The following is a 15426-nucleotide window of genomic DNA, read 5'->3' on the forward strand; positions in this document are numbered from 1 at the left end:
ACTCCCTCCAACCTTCGTAACTCTTTATACATTGATACAGTTCCTTAATAAATTCTGGTTGTTTAGCAGATAAATTATGGATATAGCCTTCAGAAGCGATATTTTCCAGTGTTTACTATGTACCCCCCTCAAAAACACTTCTCAAAAACTTTTGATCGTAAACCACAAAGATTGCAATGGCGTGTAGAAATAGGCAACAATTGTGTTGAAAAGTGACAGATATAATGTAACTTGAAAATTGATTAGAAGTTATAAGAAAACGGTACGTTATCTTGGTATGCATCTCGTATGTGAAAACGTTTATGCACGAATGTGTGTGAGTATAGGTAAGATTTTGGGATCAATTAGTCTCATCAGTAGAGGAAAATCTTTATTATTAGGGACAGAGCTACGCTGCTATTAAAACTACATTATTCTGTCCAAAATCCGTCCATTTATACTTAAGAAGACAAAAAGTTCTTGTGTTCAAAAACATTGACGTATACAAGTGATTTTTTTTTTTTTTTTTTTGAGTGAACCAATGGATATCATAAAGGTTACACTAAATAGGACACTTTGCTTGTACAGTAAAAACGTGCTACAATTCATGGAACAAAGAAGAATTTTCTTGGAAAAGGGTAACAACAAATCCCTACAGGATTATCTCGACCTGTTAGACTACTCAATGTCAGAATTCTGTTTCTGCAGTGATGGATTTTCGAGCTTGGTATAGAAGATTGTCCGCGATTAGAAAATAGTCGACTTTCAGTTAACTTCTCGAACAACGAATTTAACCACACTGTTATGTTCCGATGCATTGCTGATTACACTGGCTCCTGTACGTGATAACAGTAGATCTATCAGTTGGGAACGACCTATGGAATGCTGGAGGTAAAAGTAAAAACTTTCTGGAAGAAGGGTGGATGATTTATGAACTTGTCACTGCCCATTATAAACCACTCAACAAGAGTGAAATGCTGAAAAGAAGAGGATTTAATTGTTAGCATAGCTGATGTAGGTCTCATCGTTCAACAATGTACCTAATAGGACCCTGCGGTATGTGGTCGGATGGAAATTGTGAGGAGATCACGACCTCCAGCTCCTTAGAAACCCCAATGCAGTGCGCGACATTAGGAAAACAGTGACACAGGACTAAGGTCTCTCGGAGATACTGTTCCCAAGGGTCCATGGACTTGGCAAAGGACAATCCCCTAAAGTAGAGAAGTTTTACCATACAATATGGTATATCAAAAGGCACAATTTTTAACATCATGTGTGAAAACCTCGGACTGGAAGCGCGTCACGAGGTTCTTGGACATCACGTCACAGAGCACCACCTTTAGGAGAAGTTCACAAACTCCGGAAAGCTATGTAAAACAACCTCTCATTGAACAAGAGGAAACGGGTGTGTATCTTGGATGAGGAGTGACTCTATGTAGATGATCTTGATCATTTTATACCGTCAGACTATAAGTCGTTCCACTAAAAAAAATAATTTTAAAAAACCCTCAAACATTTATTTATTAAATGCAGTGAATCGGTGATGGAAAAGGGGGATTTACTAGCCAGGTAAGTGATTGAAAGTCGACATTTTTTTTTTTATCGTGGACTACATTCTGTAATCCAACATTAGTTGATGGAATGAGATGTTAACATTTCACATGAAACAATTTCAGTGTGGTTGACATAAAATATTTTGAAAGCTCAATAAATTATTTACGGAAACGGAATTATTTAATTTTTAATGACTTTACTGTTGAGAATAAGTTAAATATTGTTACTACACAAAGAATAACAGCCATTACAAACAACTTTATATTATTTTGCTATAGTAATATAAAGTTTCACGAGACAATAGGGAGGATATTACGTGTGAATATAGTTGTAAAAGTATGCAAATTTGTTTGGTTACATATTGTTTTGGAAAAAGAGCGTGAATATATTTTTTTCAATTCTATAATAAATTACTTTCAAAATGTAAGTACTAAATAGGTCTACTTTAAAAGTATACCTTTCAAATACACTAAGCTGTTCTTACAGAATTCTCTGCTCTAATGCTATCAATCTGGCTGTCGGTGATTTCCCGTTAGTTTAAGTGAAAGACTGCTATATTTACTACCAGTCTCATAAACCCCTTCCTCTCCGCGAACAAGTCGGTTGACGAACAAGGTTTGTGAACAATTATTATGTACCTGCACTCATGAGAGAAACGTTGGAACCCCGAGAAAATCCACGTCCGCAGTGTTTGTCCACCACAAAGTCAATTTGGCAGAGCTGAGATCGAACCAAGGACCCCAGGCACCAGAAGTGAAGACTCTAACACTGAGCCACCGCGACCCTTACTCCAGAAAATATATTACCATTATGAAGCAAGTTGATAATCAAAATTGCTTAAATTTGTTTGCTTACTGTATTTTGTCATTTAAAAAAAGGAAATTAGTTTTACTAACGTAGTATTGTTAACTAATAATTTAGTTATATTCTTCGTCAATGATAGCAAATTAATAATTCACTTCGAGTGAGGACCCAAATAAAATCAATATTTGGGGCCCTTTTCCTTGACTTATACTAACGCGACGGTTGATGAAAGTGCGTAAGTTATACATATCCTAAATCTTATTGTATTATGCGCATCAAGTTTCTTGTTCCATCTGTTTGGGCCAATTAGGATTTGAACTACGGACATTTGAAAGTAATTTAATGAAATTGCATTCTTCTAAAAAGATACTCCAATACTAACGGATTTACTTTGCACAAGATTAAATAACATGTTCTCACAGTTAAAAGTCAAATCTCAATTCAACTATATGATGATGGCCAGTTACATGCTTCCTGGTATGCATGAGTTGAAAAAACAAACTAAGAAGAAAAAAGTCATACATTTTATTTTTCATTTTTATTCGGGGGTAAAATGAAATATACTTGCAGGCTGGATGTGCCGTGTAGACTGTTACTTGATTATCACGGTTCTATGTAAATGCAGTTAAAGACTGATTTTATGTTCTGCGTTTTGGAGTTCAGAGTTCGACTTCCATTCTGACCTATTTTAAGGTGTAGATTTGCGAAGACAATAGTATAGACAAAAGATCGTAGTGTTTCAGCAGTACAGCTTCAACTGAATTGCTATAAGTGCCCTTGGTTCGATCTCAAGCCATATGAGTTGTTGGTTGTAAATAGTGTGCCTAAAATCTCCTCCGTGCTGCCCTAATTCCTGCAGTTTTTCGTTCTTCCAAACATCCATCCAATCATATTTTTTACATTTATTTGTCTCCGTGCCCTGTGGACATAATCTTCGAATCTCGTTGAAGACAATACTTAATTTAATTTTATAAAGCATCATAGCAGAAAAGATCGAAATTAGAATACCGCTAATTTTACAGTAATTACGTGATATCTTCAAATAGATAAAAGATAATCGAAATGTGGAACAAGAACTCGCTAGACAATATTATTTTACATGAGATACCATTATCACGACTCACTTATCTGCTTTCGATTTCCAGCCATTTAGAAAATCGCTACTAGGTGACTCGTGACATTGGTACCTCATGCAAAATAATATTGTTTAGCGCGCTCTTGTTCCAAATTTCGATTATCTTTTTATCTATTTGAAGATATCACATAATTACTGTAAAATTAGCAGTATTTTAATTTCGCAGTGATTAGGCCTCTTAAGTAAAAGAAAAAGAGTATAAACGTGATTTCACAATAATAAAAGTCTTTTTCCTTTGATGAAATAATACTTACGATGTTTTTTTTATTATTATTATTATTTCATCGTCAAGAGTTGATATCAAAGTGCCGGCAATATATTAGTTGTATCCCCAGATGTTACTCGAATAATATCAACTAAGCATAACCTACGATAACAGAATAGTCCTATTCTAATTAGGAACATCATTTAATTGTTTCAACATTGGTTCAGGAGAAAAAAGATCACACTTCAGTAGACAATAGCATAGTATATATATGTATATCGGTCTTCAATACAGATGCTATTAGGGATATCCTTATCTCTTTATCAAGGAAAGAAAGGAATGAAAAATGTTAATGGCATAATACCATTATGTTTATCATAGGTAGTGATGCTCACCTCTTTCCCTGTCCAAATAGCAGAGGCCTATACGAGACAAAACCTTCTCACTGATTATTTGTGTCCTTACCTGCAATGCAATGCGAGACCATACGCTCAAGGAAAGCACACGGGTTGGATATTTTGCGGTGAATCATTATTAGCATTTCACTTCCCACAACTGACAGTCTTCCTTGCATTATAGTCTGCAGCTAATCCCTTCATTTTGAGATAGGAATTTCCTGTTTTAATATCATCCGTCAACATCAGCCTTTCTCACCTTGCTTGTTTTCCCCAGAAATTATAGCACACCACTCATGAAAAAGCTCCTTCTTAGTCACTATCCCAAACAGTTTCTTTTCCTCTTTCTAACAATATCTAATATTTTTCTTTAGTGCCCAACTACTTCTAACACCTTCTAATTAGATTTTATTCGATTCAGCTAATTGTTTCCATCCTTCTCCTCTCCTCATCCTTATTTCGAAGCCTCTAGTCATTTTTCATAGTTTTTGTGTAATGTTCATGTTTATGCCGTGTAGAATACAATACCCCACACGAAACATTTTATGAGTATTTTTCTCAACTCTTTATTCAAGGGCTCACAAAACACTTTTCTTCCTCTTAAATTCTTCTTTCACAATTCCTGTCTTTACTATTATTTTACGATCTTTACGATCGCACTTTATGTCATCACTAATAATACTACCCAGGAATCGAAAACTAGTCCAGAACTTTTAATGTTCACTGGCGAACTATTGATTCATTCGGTGACTCATTTCGACCTAGAACCACGCGAAGTCGCCTAACAGTTTCTTCGTTCTGATAAAAAGTTTTCACACTTAGCACATGTTGCGCTATAGTAAACTGCTCCGTGGTTAAAAACAGACTGAAAAAATGGGAGAAATTCACACAATCAGGATGTTTGTGCCTAGAGCAACAATACAAAACATTGTCGGCAACCGAGAAACAAAAATTTGCCAGACGATCCAACACCGGCGCGCTTTTTGAATAACCCTATATCGTTATTCTGTTAAAAATTTGAAAGTCCCAAGGAGTGGAAAATTCAAGGATGGAGAGAATCCCGCCTCAGGACCTACTGAAATCCTATGTTTCTCTAAAATACACTATGAAGGGATCGTTCGAGAGAAAAAAAACAAAAAAACAAAAAAAAAAAAAAAAAAAAACATCAACCTTGTGAAAAATCTGTGTACACTTGAAGTTGTGCACAAAGAGTTTGCAGCTTATGCTATTCCAGTGATATTATTATCTACCTCGAACGAAATCTCTCAAAGATTTTTCTCAGAGTCTAATACTGTGGTAACAGTGAAAAAGCATTTCTCACAACAAGACATTGAAGCACTATCACTGACACTTTTGTCTTTCGTTAAGTGAGAACAGGAAAGAAATTTATGTCAGTACGAAGTGAAGCACATCAAAAGGTATTCCTCTGAAGGGAATAATTCAGTTTTTTTCTTTCTCATAAAAGAACAATATGTGCTTGTGAATATTTATTTGTGATGTTGTGGATGGGGGAGGAAATATAATATTTTTGTATTTGTAAGTGAGCTGTAAATTATTAAATTATTTTCTTTTCTATGTAACAGCCAAGTTTAAAATGTTTCCACACGAAATATTTGTCTACATTTTCCTACAGATTCATGTGGGAGTAGTGATGGAATTCCTTTTTATTGGCCAGATAGTTGTGTTGATGCTTGGTTAAGATAAGTCTAAAAGTATTTTTTATATATACCTGTCACAGAAAATTATTTCTCGGCGAAAAGTAACACTGGATTCTGGTAATATATGCGGATCCAGGATATGATCAAGGGAGGGCCTAATTATAGTTTGCCGCTTTATCCAGTGTAAAGCAGGATTGAAGCAAATTTTATTCAGTGTATACCTGAGTGTCAAGGGGAGGCTATGGCCCCTATAGCCTCCTTGGACCCGCGCCTATATATATCGTAAATTGTGCTACATTAACAGTGAACTGATATTGATCCGATGAAGTTTGGATAGATTTGAAGTTCTTTGTGAAAAAAGAATTCAACTTGCACAACAGTGTTGCAGAATAAAACTACATTTTCTTTCTTTTGCTACAGATGAGAAAGTAGAAAATTATTACAATAACTTTCATTATAAGGACAAATTTACTTATAAGCAGGAGTAAAAGTGGATCTGAAAATTTGGGGAGACCAAGGGCGCCGATTTCTCTGTAAATTTGTGGGGGCCCACTCAGACGCAGAAGGTATATTATGAGGATCTTAAGACAAATTGCATTCAAATTATGCCAAATATTGTATACTTATAAATACACTAGGGGCCCACATAAGCTTTGGGGGCGGCCCGCTGCTATCGGCACCCTTGGGGGGGACGGTAGGTAGCGGCATGACACCACTCTATTCCCCTGCCTATCTTTGCCCATTGTAGTTTTTAGGAATTGGGGGAACGCCGTACATATTTTTCGAGGTGGGGGACGGCGTCCCCCTGCTATCCCCCACTTTTATCCCTGCTTATAAGCATCCCTTGCGAGGGCTGCACCCTCTTGTAATTATATTATTAACCACATAGAACTTTTCTGCATAATTTTAAACCTCAAAGTATTAAGAACTGACGATCCTTTCAAAGGAATTACTTTAAAAACCATTCTTTTTGTTAGCACAAAGCTCAACTAATTTTAATTGTTAACAGTAATGAAGAAATATATTTTTAATAAAGATATCTAAACATTTTACTTTACAGTAATTTCTTTAAATTTTGGAATGAAGTGTGCTAGAATTTGCTCAAAAGAGGTCTCAGCTATGAAGGTACAAGACTGCAGCGACAGTCTAATACGCAATCTTGATAACCATATTAATATGCACACTTCTATTGCAATATTTTGGGGGAAAGATATTTAGTTTTGTTGTTGCCATTAGGGTTTCTAAAAAGGTGAATACTTTCTTTTTAGCTTCAACTGTTGGTAACGTATTATTGGAATAAGTATACATTAATGAAAGAATGACAGTTCCAAATAGTGGTACCTATTATGGATCTTCTTTTTTCGAACAACTGTTTAATATATATTTTTCGTTATATCTTGTAGAATTCTTCTTGATTTCTCGGAAATCACCTGCAGTGGAAGAATGGAAATTCCTGAAAGAAGATAACATTGGACTGAAGTTTTTCATATAAAGTAAAATCTAAGGAGAGTATATTATCATAAGTTAACTATTCCACGAACATACTTATGGATATGTAGTATAAAGAAGATGAAATGTAAATTTTGCGCTAAAAATTTACACTAATTGCATTTACTATTATTTAAAATATGCTATTTGTTTACTTATTCTTTGTTTCAAATTAGAGTTTAAAACCTACTTACTTACTTATACCAATTGTTTCAAGTAATCTCAAACGTATTAATTTGCAATAAGTTTTCATATTATTATTTTATTAATTATACTGTCTTGTACTAGTCAACTTTCACCCTCCACGCTTTTTCATGTATTACGATTCTCAAATTTGCGTACTTTAGGTAATACTAGAAAACTTTTTATGAAAATATTTTTATTTCTTAGTAGAATACTATATTTATTTCTTATAATAATCGCATGAGTTCTCATTTTCATTGGTTTTAGCTGAATAATTAGCGGAGATGTGATTTGTTTTAACTTTTCCTCAACTTGTAATATACTATACCTTTCTTGTGTCTTTGCTTTATTTCTTCTGTACTAAAATATCTCATAGCTCACCTATTGCACTATTAGTTAGTGACTTACTATTTACCGATCATTTGACTCGTAGCTAAGTCTCTTAATTATTTTTCTGCTAAATTCTAAAAAGCATAACTTTTTTTCCTATTTTTCACAGAAGCCACTTCAGATTGCAGGAGGTATTTGTGTATCTTGTTTTTTTATTATTATTATTAGAATAATTTACTTCTTAAGCGTATTTCGACTATCGCTATAGTCGTACTCAATTTAGACTGAGGTGAAAGGAAATGCTCTTAGAGTGAATTCCTACTATGTAGCTTATCTTCAGTGATCTTGAAAATAACACATCGTTGCCTATATACTAGACAGGATATAAGTTTCCGAAGTCCGAGAAACGTTTTTCTTTTCTCTAGATAAAGAAAAGTGGAAAGAAAGATACCATAGACTCGGTTATTTTCCAAGCTAATATCACTATAATATACGCTTTCTTGCTTGGATTGGATTAAATTGAACTATTTTTTCAGCACCGAAGCTGTATGAAACGGGACTTACTTTTAAAATGATATCCAAATCATCGCTCAATTTTGTAGCGCACTAGGAAACAAACTCTGAATCACATTTACGGAAAGTGAGCATGCTCGTTACTCGGTCTCGAAAAGATCTTGTTAACTTGGTTGGATTTGTGCAACAGCGTCATTTTAGATTTTGTTTGGGGAGTGGGAGAACAAGTGCCCACCAACATAAGAGATACGTTGATGGATAATCTCAGAGAAACTCCGGGAACCAATTGCTCCCTGCCCTTTCCAAATGGTGCCCTTGTATTTGTGGACCATAAACCACAGTAATCTTTATCGCTTCCTGTATTCTATTACTTAATCCTACACATGACCTTATATTTCCCATATTCTTCCCTATTTAAAAGTATCATTAAGAGATATATTAATCAAAATTCGTTATTGAACGCTACTTATGTTTCTATTTCTTAAAGCAATGCATTTATCCCGTTGTTTTCCTGCCATGTTCACTCGACTAATACACTCACTTGCATATTTTATTCGTAACTTATTGCTATATGCTACCTACTAGTCCAACTTGATTTTAGTTTGCATCAAGAGCATCTTTTACATACTCTTTTACTTCAGATACTTTCATTGTACATTGTATAATGAACTCTTTCCTTCTTAAATGGCAAAACATGCTCATTCATCTTTACCAGTGTACCACAGTTTCAAATAAAGTAGTAATTTGACGATGCACTTATTTCTTGCTTCGAATTTTCCAAAAGTTTCTCTTCCCTTCCCTCTTACGTTGCAAGCCTTCCAGCTATGGTATCTGTTTAAACAAAGTGTGTATTATGAACGTATTTGGCTTTCATAGAATGGTTAGCATCCAACTAACCATTCAATGATGCTTAATGATGATAGTATCTACTTAATTGAATCTTTTACCAGGGACACTTCCAACTGGCCGTATGTTAACATCACAGTTAACCTTTACATTCGGAATAGCGACAAAAAGACCTTAAGAGCCAAACAAGGACGTGAACAAACTAGGAGATATAGTAGAAAACTTTTGGGGTAGTTGTGGGTTCATGAATAGTGTAGACCCTATTTGTAAAACCGAGGACGCATTTTGATATTCTCATTTGTCTATTTCCACTGCTTATTTCACCTAGTTTCTTATCTTGTTTGCCGGTTTTACTGAGAATGAGAAAAAGCTTATGTCACCATAAGAAATTTCAGCTCAAAATAAATGTCTTAAATGATTTTCAATTACATTTTTGGGACTGCAGTCACAACTTCGTACTTTTTAATGACTCTTTCACGCCTTTCAATCATCAAGTAGTATGTTAATTATTAAACCGTTCAATAATTAAAAGTGTACGAAATTCAGCTGATAGCCGTCAATAACTTGTATTAGTGAAAATTAATTTGTTGAGTCACTCGCTAGCAGGTAACAATCGAATCTACAAAAACGGGCACTGGCTTTCTTGTTAGTTTGGAATTCAACAACGAGGATATATGAGACGTGGTCCTATATTCTACACCTTGAAGTGGGATTCGAATCACACACGATTCTACCAAGAATCGAGCCCAAATCTCCATGCCCAAAACGAGTATGCTGGCATCCAACATATATATCTTAGTTCAATTTGACATGCTCAAGAACCGAAATGACTCCTTTGCTGCGGTTTGAAATTTAATCTATACCTTTAGTTATTATATTAGCTATTTCTTTAGTAAACTTTGTAGATTTGCATATCCTGCTTTCAGCTCCATATTTAATTCACAAGTGCCACAACTCTTATCAAGTAAAAAAGAAAAAATCTCTTTTAAAATTTTGAATAGACTATATTTATATTGTACTATGTAAGCAGTATATATTTCTTGACTGCTGTTTGTCGTTAATCATTTGTAATTTTACAAGCATACCTCTGGGTAACACGATGATCTTCATATTCTGACTGCTTCTGAATGAAAAATCTAATTATTTTCTTTCTTAACGCATATTCATAATATTCGCTACCATGATCTGCTTGGTTTTGCTGTGCGTTAGATGCTATTGATATTGATCTTCCACAACTCGAGAACTATTTTTAGTTTATTTGTTTACATATTTTCTCCTTAGATACTACTACCTATTCTTCGCTGTTACCTTCTTCCTACATTTTTCTGCTGACACTTATTTAGCTTTAATATCTTAGAAGCTTTCAAAATGTTTTATTACTTTTTTTCCTGCACTTTCATATCATACTTACTTTCATAGGAGCTTTTAAGATACTTTTAATACTATTTTCTTACACTTTAATCTTATACTTACTTTCATAGGAGCTTTTAATACACTTTTATTACTTTCTTCTTACATTTTAATCTTATATTTACTTTTATATGAGCTTTTAAGCCACTTTTATTACTTTCTGCTTACACTTTAATCTTATACTTACTTTCATAGAAGTTTATATGATCTTTTTATTACTTTCTTCCTAGACTTTCTGCTTACACACACTTTCTTAGAAGGTTTAAGGGTATCTTTATTATATTTGCGAGTCAATTACCTTCTGTTTTATTTATTTAATTATATTATCAACAAATCAATCAAATACCAGTACTATTTACTTGTGGTATCTTATACTTGCTCTCTAAAATATGTTTTCAATCTCTTTTGGTTATCTATGTTATATTGCAATTTTGCTTCTTATATCAACAGATGCCTTGACCAACGTTGTAATTTTGTAATACCTATTTATTCCTTCATGACTTCAATAATCCATAATTTATTTTCCTTCTTTCAAAAGTATTTTTCTCTTTAGTAGTAATATAATTAATTATTTAGGATTGAGACGTTATAACATTTTATAATCTCAACAAAAAATGTACATCTATGTGTACGATGTGAAATTAAAAGATAGATTGATTCAGTGTAGAACTGGGTTTGGTGTAATGAGGTTGTGCACATGTTTGGTATTGTTCATTTCCATATCAATTCTAAATTCACATGCCATTAATTCTTTTGTATGGATATTCAAATGATATTTTAATGGAATTGCTTCAAGGAAATCTTGACATAACGCAATATAGCAATAACATTGGTATGAAGTTTTCAGTGAATAATCATGTATTTCCTAAAGTGTGTTCTCATAACGTATAGGTAAAACATCAAATTAAGTCTGATAATAACAAAGCATTTATGCACTTATTGTTTGAAATCTTATACTTTGTGATAAAAGAAATTTATATTTATTTTTGGAGAACATTAAATACTATGCTCTTAGCTAGTTGTAATTTATGTAATAAGTTAAACTTTACTATCTAAGAACATATTCTGATTTTTTTTTGTTTTCATTAAATATATATCATTAGGTATATAGTCCAATGTACTTAATTTGAATTAGCTGTTATAACAATTTATGTAAGCTGTATACGAAACATGATCAGTGATACTTATATATATATATATATATATATATATATATATATATATATATATATATATATATTTCTTGTAAATATAAAATAAGTTATTTATTCCTGTAGATATACCTCAATTACAAATATTATGTCAAGTTTTGTTATATGGCTAAAATAAATATATATTTTTATGTTCTTTTACATTTGTTGTGTTCTAATAATTTTATCTCAACCTTATGCAAATGTAATGAAAACTTAGTTTATATACTCAAAATATTCTTACGAACTTTGAAATACATTTACTTTATCTTTGCCTAAAGTTACCATAATCTGGAATGCTTAAATGGACATATATCTTTCTAACGCTATTTTCTATTTAGAATGTACTTTCCTTCATCCTTGACTGATATGATGAAAGCATATAATAAGCACTATAATGAGCCACAGAATCGGAATGTTTCTACGTTTAACTACTTAAATGTATGTTAACAAAATACTAGCACAGTAAAGCTCAACAGAAACAATCGAATAAATAGATACGTAAGAAGTAGGAGAAAACAATTTGTTACGAGAGTGATTGTCGTGCAAAATAGGCAGCTTCTACATTTCCCATTTAGCGCTGTTATCAATACGATAGATCACATGAGGAGGACAATATACTTGAGCTTTAAAAATGCAGAAAAATTAGAGAATTTTGAAAAACGTTATGTGGACGGAAATTTTTACTCTCAAAATGCGGACATGACAGTATAAATGGTAACCATACCATTGCAGTGTTGCCGGGTGCATGTAAGTAAAAATTTTATCATGATAATTTCAAAGTTTATTTTTTATTGTTTTCAGAAATTGTATAATGTAGACAGATCCATAACACATCTTTTGAGGCACTGAAACATCAGCAGGGTTGCCAATTCAGGGTGTTACTTTATGAAAACTACGATTTCCCTAGTTCCCCCTTACAGAGGCCTCATCCGATTAGTTGTCTGTGGAAATGAAAAAGTCTTTTTCTGCTCTATATTTTGCAAGCTACTCCAACTAAGTAAACTGAAAATTAACGACAGAACATCCATACCTATGAATTATGAGTCAATTTACATATTTTGCAAAAAAAAAAAAAAAAAACACCTTCTGTTACATCTGGCAACACTGTGTGGTTCCTGGCGTACTTCAATCATTGCTTCCTAGTTTAAAAATATATGCCTGAACAAGGTTTTATTTTGGTATAACCATTATTTTCGTATCGCTTCAGGTTCAAAAGTTCTACTATCCCAAACTCCGGGTTGCATTGTATGTTGGACACTCTGTATATTTTATTCTACTCCACTCTCTAATGTATCCCGGTACCTATTTGTAGACGATTGACTGGCGAGAGTTCTTCCTGTGCGAGGAGTTCCGGCTTCGATTCCAGCTAGCTGTACTTTTCTCGTATACAAACACGAATGATTGGGCAAATCACATACTTTAAATTGATTATACTTTCTAAAATATCTTCGGTACTAAAGGGAGCCATTTCTTAAACTTCAGTCAACCAAACAAACCTAAACTACCCAACTCTACTTATATAACTTAATGGATACCATTAACGGAAGTAGACAGTAATAAAAACAAACCAACAAGTTTGAACAAAGACACAAACAAATATAAAATGAAATATCATAAGTTATTTCAGTTTGTTACACTTCCAAATTATGCTATGCATGAATCTTGAAAGAGTTATAGAACGGCTATATCATTCCGTCCTTCTGTCCGTGCGTCTGTCGACAGGTATCAGACCAAAAATAGTAAGCTCGAAAAGTAGTTCGGCGATCGATTCAGCGTGTAAAGAATAGGTTTCATGTCCTCCGATAATAGTCTATTAAATCTGAACGTGTTGAAATTAGTGATTTCCGGTTTCCAACTTTTATCACTTTAAAACGAAAAGGTAATGATTGCTGGTTTTTTTTATATTTTTTATTTTATTTATTTATTTATTTATTTATTTGCAAACTATTCAGCGCCTTAACGCAACATACCATGACTATCGGCAATACTCTACTCAACTATAACCTCACGTGGTTATACAACGATAACGTTGTATATTATAAAATTTACCTGTGCCAATTTACAAGAAAAAGAATCAGAGGCGAATTATGTGAGCAATTTATATAATGAAAAGAGATATATGTAAATCTACATGAATCCGTTTTGTCATAATATCTTCTACAAGGCGAATATTTATAGGTATGTGATAAGTATATATCTAGTGTATTTTCAGTATTACAATTATTTTATGTAAACAAATTGTAAATAGAAAATTACTTTTCAGAAAGGGTAGCTGCAAAACCTTTTCCTGTCATCTCAAATATATTTAAAATCTTTACAATATCAAGCAATTAGATTCTGATTACGTTCTTCTACAAACACAATTCTTCTTAGAGTATAAACACCTCATCCAGTTCCTTGCCAGGTGGTAAAGTGCCAAGGACCGACGAGACGTTACCACGTTGGATAGAAACGGATATGCGCTGTATTAGATAGGATGTGGAGCGAACTTCGCCGGAAACACAAGAAATGCGTCTTCCTACCTCCCTAATGAATTCTAGACTTCTTGCACCCCAAGCACCACTTGTTTCAATAGCGATTGGAGTGAAAACAAACTTTTCGAGAAGGTTGTTGTATTTTCTTTGCTTTTCAGCTTCTCTGCGATTAGCAACAGCTCCAGCGTTCATTACTGACAGAGGGAGACTTGAATTAGCGTATGTATCAGCGCATGTGAAGTCCCACAATAAACATTTACCTCTCGTCCATGGAATCAGTGTCATCCCATCCGGTCGCTTTCCATCCGAACGACAGCAACCAGAAGGTTCCCGTATTGAAGGAAATCCAGCTGTGTTGAGGGCTCGTAGTATTATATCATTTACCGAGGAATGTCGGGCGAATCTACCAGCGCTCTTCATGCATGAAAGGCCATGCAGGCCACGTTGATTAACCTCATCCCCACAAGCTGGACAGCGATGAGGCTCACAAACTGCTAAGCCTAAACGTAAGGCTGCAGCAATTCGAAAGCTTTCATTTGACAAAATTATATATGTAAATTATTTTCGATTGTCAATTTTTCATATATAATTGCTATGGTTACAATGTAAATGTAATGAAGAATAAGTCAAGATATACGGCTACGTATGTTTAATCATTAAAACTAGTACCAAAATAATAATTTGTGTTTATCTTTGTACTTAAAAGGAACCAGGTAATAATTAAATACTATATCAAAAAGTGTTATAGCTAAATAGTGTGTATAAAAACAGAAATATATTTATGATATTTAAGATGATAACCTTACAGTTAAAACTTACTATTACTTCCGGATTCTGTACTTAATTTTGCATAAAGGAATAACGGTACGAGATATTGAGATGTCTCTTGTAATCAAATCAGAGTTCCAAGAACAGGCTCTATCTCCTCCCTTAACTTTCTATTCAAACCGGAAGTGATTAAAATCAACGGTTTCCGGTTTCAACAATTATCGCTAGAGAACATAATGGGATAGCTAATAATGGCTTTTTGATACGGATTCATCGTTTAAGGAACAGATTTTAAGTTTGATCTTATTATTCTATTTTAACCAGTAGGCCTAGTTAATACTACCGGTACTTTAAGTTTGAGTATTGAATTCGCATTGTTTGGGAGTTTTCCGTAGTTTCACACTGTGAAAACAAACTTACTTGCTTACTATGTAAACGTAAAAGCCACAATTGACTTCTGTAAATATAAGATAAATACAGAATTCACCATT

The 15426-nt window shown here is 33.6% G+C and overlaps 1 protein-coding gene across 1 annotated transcript in view; it reads left to right on the forward strand.

The window, feature by feature from the left end:
- Window positions 1-11802, forward strand: part of LOC145665826 (uncharacterized) — a 50683-nt gene extending 38881 nt beyond the window's left edge. Inside the window, exon 3 of the mRNA XM_081732943.1 lies at window positions 7134-11802. The gene's annotated coding sequence lies outside the window, so the exon portion shown is untranslated. The remainder of the gene's footprint in view (window positions 1-7133) is intronic.
- Window positions 11803-15426: the final 3624 nt, after the last annotated feature.

This window comes from Thermobia domestica, chromosome 12 (assembly GCF_964235325.1).
Source record: "Thermobia domestica chromosome 12, izTheDome1.hap1.1, whole genome shotgun sequence".
Taxonomy (NCBI): domain Eukaryota; kingdom Metazoa; phylum Arthropoda; class Insecta; order Zygentoma; family Lepismatidae; genus Thermobia; species Thermobia domestica.